The 9,700-nt window shown below is 56.6% G+C and overlaps 1 pseudogene; it reads left to right on the forward strand.

Annotated features, from left to right (window-relative positions):
- Positions 1-743: 743 nt before the first annotated feature.
- LOC34617929 lies at positions 744-6,273 on the forward strand (annotated as a pseudogene).
- The last annotated feature ends 3,427 nt before the right edge of the window (positions 6,274-9,700 follow it).

The following is a 9,700-nucleotide window of genomic DNA, read 5'->3' on the forward strand; positions in this document are numbered from 1 at the left end:
CAGAGCCTTTATCGGCAGAAGCTGCTGCGCCTGCGAGGCAGCAGCGAGCCGCTGCATGCCTCTGCGGCTGCAGTGTGTGTATCTGCTGTTGCTGACGAGCAGCTCCAGCCGCTGCCTCTGCAGCAGTCCTCTGCAAACGCCTCCAGCGCGCAGCTACGGCCCCTACGCGGCAATCCAACGGCAGCAAGGGTGGCAGCAGAAGAAGCAGCAGCAGCAGCAAGCGGGAGATACCATAGGAGGGCAGGGGCAAAGAGTTCGCGAGAAGGGGTGTCACAGCAGTGCAGGAGCAAAGGATGGCTGGCTGTCTGGATGGCGTCAGAGACACGCTTGCCAGAGGTGCCAGCAGCAGCCGCGCGAGCATGGCTATGAAGTGGGCACTCCAGAGATGGAAATTCGCAAGGACGATGATGACAAGCGTCGCGACGGCAGCCTCAGCGACGTCGATCAGCAGAACGGCTGCTCTAGACATCCATTCCTCACAAGCGCGGCTTCCCCATAGAGGCCGTTTCTTAGGGCCTGCCATGTGTCGGGTGCCTCCTTGGTGTAGCGGCAGGAGGATCTTCTGCAGCAGCTGCAGCGGACTGCTCGTGCTGCCTGCTTCTTCTTATCGGACTGGAATCGCCAGATCTAGCAGCAGCATCCTGCTGCTCGGAGAAGCGCCTTGCCGCTACAGCAGCTGCGCGAGCAGAAGCGAAGGGGGCAGCAAGGGCAGCCTCCCAGGCAGCTGCAGTCGCAGCTGCAGCATGTGCCCACCAATCCCCCGCTTGAACGAAGACGCAAGTGAATGGGAGCGCATTACGGAGGCGAGCGGCGGCTCAGATGGGGCTGCAAGGACCAGCCGCGTCGGCGAAGAAAGCTCCGAGCAGAGGAACGCTGTCAGTGAAGAATGCGCACACCCCGTGCCAGCAGCGGCTGCACCCGCAGGAGACACTGCCGCACTCCCCGCAGCAGCAGAGGCAGCTGCCTTGCCCCCGAGCATTGCCGCGTCTGGAGAGCTCGAATATCTCAGCAGCGATCGGCGTATTGCCACGTGCGAGACTGCCGCTGCGGCAGTCCAGGTGACTGCCGCCAAGGCTCCAGCGAAGGCAGCGAAAGCAGCTGCGACAACAAGGGTCGAGGCAGCAGACTCAGCTGCAATCGCAGCAGCTCTTCCTCCTCCAGTGCCTCTGCAGTGGGTATTCAGGAGACCTTCGGAAGCAGGTTCTTGGCTGTGCAGCGAGACTGCTGCTGCGGGGGGGGGGGGGTGGCTACGACACTTGATCCCTCGGCAGCATATCCGACAGGAGAGACTGCGCTCCTACTCCCCGACAAAGACAGGGGCGGCAGCAACGCAGCGACAGCGGCAGCAGTAGCAGCGGCCATAGACTACATGGATCTTGCCGAAGCGGCGCTTGCCGAAGCCTCAGAAGCGGCAGCATGCGCGCAGCTCGCAGCTGCAGCACAGGAACGCTGGACGGCCATTCAGGTGGGCTGGTGTTGTTGTTGTTGTTGCTGTTGTTGTTGTTGTTGCTGCTGCTGCTGTTGCTTTGATCGCGGAAAAAAAGACACGCGGCGGAGCGCTTCTTCCCGTGGGAAAATAAGTTTTGAGGCAGTAAGGCATCAGGAAGGATGGCTTGTCGGGGTCGTGCGCGCGCCATCCCTCTCCTCCCCTTTGTGAGTCGAACAGGTGCTGGGGTGGGGTGTACGCTTTCTAGCCTCACCCCGCAAGGCTTGCGCTTAGGCTGTCACTGCTGCTGCTGCAGGCTGAAACGCTGGAGACTGCCTTGGCAACGGGGCAGCTGCTGTGGACAGATCGAGAGGGAGGAGGAGACGTCAAGAGCGCTGAAAGCTCCTCGATTTCAGGATCCCTCTCCCCCACAGGGGCTCCCCCCCATCCTTCGCAACATCAGCTATGGCTGTTGATTTTGGCTGGAAGTATTCCCTTCATTGGGTTTGGCTTTGTAGATAACTTCGTGATGATCATCGCGGGAGACATGGTCTGCTGCTGCTGGTGCTGCTGGTGTTTTCGTTGGCACTGCTAGTTGCAGCTGTCTCGTGAACTTGCTCTTGTGCTGCTGTATCTCCGAGCTGTATGCGTCGATGTTTCTCCTTTCCTTTCCGATGCAACCGCTGCTACTGCTGCTGTCCGATGGCGCTGACTTCGCTGCCTTAGCCCTCCTTACCTTTCCCCCCCCACACCTCCTCCCAAAATCCTCCCGCTTACTGCCGGCCCCTTCCATGCGTGTGTCTTGCGCGTCTTGCGCATGCAAAGCGCCGTGTCTGCTGCTGCTGCTTACTTGTTTGTTCGACATTCAGTTCGACACAACGCTGTGTGTGTCGTTGGGACTGTCCACCATGGCAGCTGCCGCTCTGGGTAAGCATTTTCCGTGGTTCCTACTGCGAATGCTGCCGTCATATTACACCTGCTGTAGCTTGCAGCGGCGGGCAAGTATTGCTGCAACTGCCAGATGCCATGCTCTGAGTGCCCTTTCGCTGTAAGGCCTGGCATGCGCTGAAGCCAGAGAGGCTCCTTAAGTATCGCCTCCGAAATTGCTAGGCGTTCTGGTGTTTCTCAAGTCTGCAATAAGGTCGCTGCTGCTACTGCTGCATTACTGCTGCATTGCTGCTGCTACTGCTGCATTACTGCTGCTACTGCTGCATTGCTGCTGCTACTGCTGCATTACTGCTGCTACTGCTGCACTACTGCTGCTACTGCTGCATTACTGCTGCTACTGCTGCATTACTGCTGCTACTGCTGCATTGCTGCTGCTACTGCTGCTCTTAGGTAACTGGCTCAGCGACTTATTAGGGATTTGGATGGGTTCGTGGATTGAGGCCTTCACGACCAAACTTAAGGGCATCCCCAGACCTAAGTGGGTAATACTGGAGTCGCAACACCTGGCTGCAGTTGCTCGTGTCTTGACGGCTTTTTCCGCTGCTGCTGCTACTGCTACTGCTGCTGCTACTGCTACTGCTACTGCTGCTGCTGTACGATTTACGGACGCTTATGCCACAACGGCGAAAAGAGAGGAGCGAAGCAGTGCCACTCTAGGGCCGTTGCATCTCGATTAACCGGCATGGTGGCTAGTGCCTCACATAGCACTGACTCTCCAACTGCTCATGCTGCTGGATGCCTCTGCATGCCTGCTTCTGCTGGTATCGCTCTACCGCAACTTTTTATAGCATGCAATCCACCAGACGAACGCCCTGCAGCGTGTCTCGTGTCTGCAGCCTTACTAAGGAACAGTTAGAACTACCCATCTCGAGGCGGTATTACTACTTAGGGTCTGCCATTGGCATTTCCCTCGGCTGCCTTCTTGGTGATGCTCCCCCTGCCCTTGTCGCTACAGCGCAGGCCTCTGCGCTTGCTGCTGCAGCGCATGCACATATACTTCATGCACACGTTTTAGCCGCTGCCGGCTTGCTGCAGCAAAATTACGCCCAGCACTGCCGCAGCCCCCTTCCTTCCCTCCCTCCCTTACAGCCTGTTGCGGATCCTCTCCTAAGCTGCCGCTAAACTTTCGCTGCCGTTTTGCTCCTATGGCCTCGCGCGGGATGCAGGCATGATTCCCCTGCTCTTCTTGGATACTAAGGAAGGAGCTCGTCTCAAGACGCAAAAGGACGAGGAAAACTTTATTTTTATCGACCTCATGCAAGAACTAGAGGTGCCCCCCTGCCCATTCTCCCTCCCTACCCAGCCAGCTCGCTTGCGAGATAGCATCTGGACGGATGTTGTGTTTCCTGTTCTCCTTATCATGCTAGACAGCTGCACACCTGAGGGGTCAGCTGGCGGCTCGCCGAATTCCCGCTTATGCAGCTTTTTCTTGCATGCAGACACACAGCCTTGTCTCTACTTCATGTAGCCGCTGAGCCACTGTGTATCGTCGCGTATGCTTGGATGTTTCTGTGTGTTTTCGAGTTTCTGTGTGTTGTGTGTTTTAATGCCTGAGCAATCTGTGTGTGTGTGTGTGTATGTGTTTCCATGCTTGCGTGCTGCTCATATGTGTGTGTATGTGTTTTCACGCTTGCGTGCTGCTCATATGTGTGTGTGTGTATGTGTTTTCACGCTTGCGTGCTGCTCATATGTGTGTGTATGTGTGTATGTGTTTTCACGCTTGCGTGCTGCTCGTGTGTGTGTGTGTATTTGTATAATTGTGTTTGCACTTGCTGCAGGATTACATGCAGGCAGCTAAGGTGGTATTCTACAGGGTAGACTTGGAGAATCAGTGTTTTCGCACCGTTCTCGATGGCAGGCCCCTCACCCTTCCCGTAAGGCGGTCTTGCCAGCTCGAACGAGTTGCTTGCGAGGAGGCGTTTGTGCCGCTCGACAGCAGCGTTTTTGCTGCTGCGTCCACACGTCTCGCCGCTCGCTTACGGGAGGTGCAGCCGAGGGGGCCCTTGCTGACGCCTCCTCCCGACACGTCCTTCCTTTGCATGCGTTTCGGCAAGCGCCTCGGCGCCTCTCTCGCCCTCTTTTGCGCCAGTTCGCTCAGTGGGCGCCGCTCTTTCGCTTGCTTGCGGTGCAGCTGGATGCCGGAATTCCTGGAGAGGCTTACAGGACGGGCAAGTTGGTCAACTGGAGGCCCCCGCCTCCGCAGGTGAAGACGAGTACGGGGCCCCACATGGGGGCCCCCTCGATTGCAGTGGCTCTGCAGCAACAACAGCAGCAGATCGAGCAGCAGAGGGAGCAGAGGCAGCAGCAGAGGCAGCAGCACGGCGTGCAGCCTGAAGAGCTGCAGGCTTTCGCGAAGCACCTGCAGCAGTCGGATGCATCGGGACCTCTGCAGCTGCAGACACAGCACCAGGAGCTGCCAAGGGCAGGAGTGAAATTCGCGGCGCGAGGCGATGCCTCTCTCCCCTCTTCTTCTCGGCAGCAACTGCAACTGCGGCTGCACCAAACGGCCCTCACCTCAGAGCTGCCAGAAGCCTCCGTGCAGCTACCCCACGGAAGTTCTCCTCAAGAACCTCCCCAGCACGACACTTGTCCATGGCTAGGCAGTCTGTCTATAGGCAGCACCTCGACGCGCCGTCTTGCAGCCAAGCAAATCCTGGGGGCCCCCGTCTTCGGCTTTCAGGTGGGGCCCCCTCCCTCTCCGCTCTCTCTCCTTGTGGCCTCTGCTGCTGCACTCGCTACGACCGATGCCGTTGTGTGCCAGTGCTAGGCCTGCCTTCAAGCCCATAAAGCTGTCATTCTATTAGTCGGAAAACTTGCTCTGCATGCTGATCTTCGCCTCCTCGCCGCCCCTTCATGGGGCCCCCTTGCAGGCGCTTGCCAGCACTGCCAGCAGCGGCAACAACACCAGATAAAAAAACAAGCTGCACGGCTGCCGTCCTACGGGGGCTTGCCAGCACTGCCAGCAGCGGCAACAACACCAGATCAAAAAACAAGCTGCACGGCTGCCCCCTTGCAGGCGCTGCTGCACGCTCCTTCGTGCAGAATAGCAACTCGGCGGCACCCTCTCCCCCTCTGTGTGTGCCAATCTTGAAGTCTCTGATCCCATTCGTTTGCTTTCTCAACTCCGCCGCCTTGCTGCAGGGTGACGTGATTGGCGTGGTGGAGGTCTTAGACCCTATAGGCCGTCCCCTCTTCTCTCGGACCGACTCGGAGTTTCTTATGTCGATATCCTCCCACCTGGCAGTCGAATTTGAGGGAAAGCAGCACATGAATAAGATTCTGGAGTACGTTGGAAAATGCGGCTGCCGCATGTGCCGCTTCGGTCTCTTGCTGCTGTCTGGCCTTCTGCTGCTGTGTTTGCTACGCTTTTTGCCTCGTCTGAAGCGCCCTCCGGCCGAGGGGGCCCCCTTTGTTGGCGCCGCGACGTGCTGCGTTTCCCGCTGTAAGTGCGTGTGGGCGCAGAATGTGCAAACGGCAAGTCTACTCCCGCCGAGGCTCTCTGCACACCGAGCCTGCAACCACACCCCAGGCAGCAGGAGCACTACCAGCAGCCTCACCTGCTAGTGTTGCTGCCACTGGCCCTCCGTCGAACTCAAGGGCAGTCGCAGGTGCTGCCGCATAAGACACAACACCGACACACCCGCAGTCAAAGTTACTCTAGTACTTACTTAGGGCCCTTAGTGATTTTTCCGTTCAGAGGAGCAGAGGGACATCCCGAGCTGTACGGGGCCCCCCAACGAGGTGGCAGCGCAATATCCACAACACCCCCCAGGTTTCTTAGCGCAGCACTCGCTTCTATTGCCTCGACTGCAATAAAAAGCGAGAGCTGCCTTTGGACTCGGTGTGCTCTGGCTGCTGCAGCTCAGCTTCGAAACTCACGCAGTGCGTGCATTGTCTGATCATGGCTTGAATACTTGTAATCAAGCTCGCTTACCCGTAGCTGAGGTGCGATTATTCGCCGCCCTACCAGCGTCCCGTTACAATTGGCACACCAGTCTCCGCCTACAGTGTGTAAGGCTAAGCCAAAAGCACCTAACGCTCTGCACGGCTAGCTCTAGCTGGCTAGCCGCAGCCAGAGGGCTGGGATACGAAGCCTTCCGCTCTCCTGAGACATGCACACGGGCTGCCACTTCGCACTAAAAAGGGGGTTCTGAGGCTTTTGGAGACCCCCCGTGGCACTGTGGACTTGGAAGCTTCACGCAGCGTCCTAAGAGCGAAGGAGCGCTCCTGCATATCCTGGAGTACAGGCACAGGCAGACGAATAGAAACGCCCCCAAAGTATTGGTGCTTGTGCACCTGCCTCCTTTTCCTCCCCTAGATGTAGAATTTACCCGGCAAGCGACGGCGGAGAGGCCGCAAAGTAAGGCTCAAAACTTGTGGAGGCGCGCTAGGAAAGGAGAGCGTCATAGGCTATAAAGGGCAACACAATGGAGCTTTTCCTGGGGAGAGCACGTATCAGCTGTGGGAGAAACGCCGTCAAAGGTGGTGGGGAGCTGAGATCGACTTGCACTGAGCTTGGCCCTACCGGCCTCCTGCATCCAGAAGGTCATCGGCTGAACAAATGAGCCGAATTGGGCGGCGGAGGCATACGAAGGGGGAAAATAAAGGCAGCAAAACGCGATTTAAGCGAAGAGCTTGGCAGGAATGTGCCTGCGGCAGGAAGCCGCATGATGTGCGTCTGCTGTACGTTTCGTCGTGGGCCCCTGTATCCGAGGTTTTGCTAGGCTTGATTTCGACATCCTTGAGGCGCGCCATCTCAGTCATGTGCTGCGTACATATGCCTAAGCACTCAAAGATGATCGAAGCAGTTTCTCATGGAGAACTGCAGAAATTCGTAATATACAGTCTGTTACCACTGGACCTGTGGTAGAATCAGATGTCGTCCATTTGACGTCTGAGTTTAAAGGATTTATGGCATCTTCCTGTGTGGAGTAAGAGTGCTGCCTTGACACGGGTGTCAAGCTTCTGATGGGTGCGCGCATACGTCTTGCGCAATCGTGTGTTACTGCGCTGAATGCTCTGGGAACGCTGCGACCTGCCCCGAGCTGACCCTCTTCGCTGAATGTCCGTACAGCTGCGGGCAGCAGCCTAAAGCAGCAGCAGCAAAGCAAGTGCGTGAGAAAGCTCTGTTGGAAAATCGGCTCCTGCTTTGGGGTGTGCCTGCGTGGTTCTCGCTTTGGATAATGGGGTATTGAGCCACGCGATGCATGGCATTGTCTCCGCACTTAACGCTCGTGCGTCTGCCCGTCCGAACGCTGCTTTTGCATGGACTGCAGGATTAAGAGCAGTGAGGATTTCTGCGAAAGCGTGTCTTTGTACACAATGGCACTCACATCCAAGCTCTATTAAGTAGCCCTCGGCGTGTGGAGGGGATAAGTGGGGGGCCAAGTGAAGTTCGGGGGTGGGGTGGGAAAAGCCGTTAGTTTCCACGGTAATTTCCAGCTCACTGCCATCCTAGACTCCTTCCAGAAGTGCCTTATGAACATGTGCACACCAAAACAATGTGTGTCTGAGCGTGCATCGTGCCCATGTGAGCCTTGGCAGGACAAACTCTACTGCTCTGCCGTCCCTACTAAGAATTGTGTTGCCCCCCGAAATGCAAAACTGCAGCAACTTTGGTGCTGCACGGTAGTGCGCGTGCATCAGGCCAAATATTGATTCTTCTTCTTCTTCTGCCTTCGTGCGTGCGACAGAGGAAAAAGAAGAATCAATATTTGGCCTGATGCACTGCAAAGGCCTTCTGTGTACCCCTCCACTCTCGTAAAGTGCGCATTTCCGTATTGAGCATGCATTTTCAGGGTCCCTGTAAATATCCTCGAACTAAGGTCTCCTTCGACAAACACTTCGCGCCGCATCGAATGACAACCTAATGGGAAAGTTTTCGAGTGCTCTTCGAAACACCACTCCCGCCTTCCCTTGGTAGCACCCCTGCAAATCCCGGCATGAGAGGAGTGAGACAGTACGAGTGCGCCTAGTTCAGTTGCACCCTCGAGATACTCCTGGCATTCATAGCTAGCTTCACACAGCACCTAGTGTAGGGGTCTAGTATACAAGTGGGCTTTTTCCAAGACTTGAGCTACATATATACTGAGAATTAGCAAGGACTTGCTCTAGTAACCGCATTGCGCGTTCGTCTACCTCGTGTGTTGCATACTAGTACTGTTGGCTGAGGCACTCCGAGGGGCAAGGGCAGGGGAAGGCGGGATTTTTACGCGTCCCCCTGTAGAGACGTTCGAGGAAGCCATACATCTCGCGCCCGTTTCCTTACATCGTTGCGTCTTGCGAGGTGCACTGAATCGAAACAACTTTGCAACAAAAAGATGCACTAGCAGGGAAGCCATGCAGTCAATTCTGTACTCTTCTTAGCTAGCTATAAGCAGCATAGGCGAAGGTGCTGCTCAAGTGTAGCGTGTGGCTTTCTACAGTCGTGGGGTCCATTCGAGCGGCACCGCCTGGTTGTGGCCAGAGATCTTCCGGCAGCAGCAGCAGTCCAGCTATTCACCAGCCGGCAGAACTGGCTTCAAGACGGCCTCACACGCACCCGCACGCACAACTCCACAATACGGAGGATCCATAAAAACGAGCAGGCATGAGCCACTGCCCAGGCCTCTCCATCCACGACGGGAACGTATGCGGGCGTGTCGCGTCCCCCCATGACGAGCAAATGTGCCTCATCTTTATTCTAAGCCTAAGTTTCGTAAGCGGGAAGGACTAGGCTTGGATCCCTAGGAAAACAGCCGCATCGACGAGCCCTAACTGTGTCTCGCGGTGCGTGTATGTAGGACTGGCATAAGCTGGAAATCCCAGAGTCTGTACCCCCCACAGGCACATATAGCGCCATGAATCCCACAGTAGGCTTGTTATTCTCACCAAGTAGAGCAGCAGCAGTTGGAGCAGTGGCGGCAAAAGCAGAGGCGATTGGCTAGGCAGCAGGCACAACCCCCCCCCCGAGGGCAGCCGTACCACTTCCGCAGCAGGGTAGCAAGAAACAGTGCCGAAGAGGTATTCTTGAGGGTCTACAAGCCCCCATTCTCCATTAGGCAACGCTCCTTCAGTCTTTTTGGAGGAATATCACCCCCAGCAAAAAGAAGGGGGGAGGACGCCCCCGACAGACAGACCCTTCATTAGCTGCCAGAGACACACGGCGCCGTGCGAGCGTGGCTTGTGGCGGCTTCCGTAGGAAGCATGCACGTGTTGTACCTTTGAAACCCCACTAAAGTGTGGTTTTAGGCAATCGTAATTACGACTTGCGCTTCACGATTCTCATATTTCCCCGTGGGGGGCGCAAAATCACCGCCAGACCGACTGCACACGCGAGAGCGACAG

Source organism: Cyclospora cayetanensis, unplaced genomic scaffold, assembly GCF_002999335.1.
Source record: "Cyclospora cayetanensis isolate NF1_C8 unplaced genomic scaffold, CcayRef3 CcayRef3_contig_13, whole genome shotgun sequence".
NCBI classification, from domain to species: domain Eukaryota; phylum Apicomplexa; class Conoidasida; order Eucoccidiorida; family Eimeriidae; genus Cyclospora; species Cyclospora cayetanensis.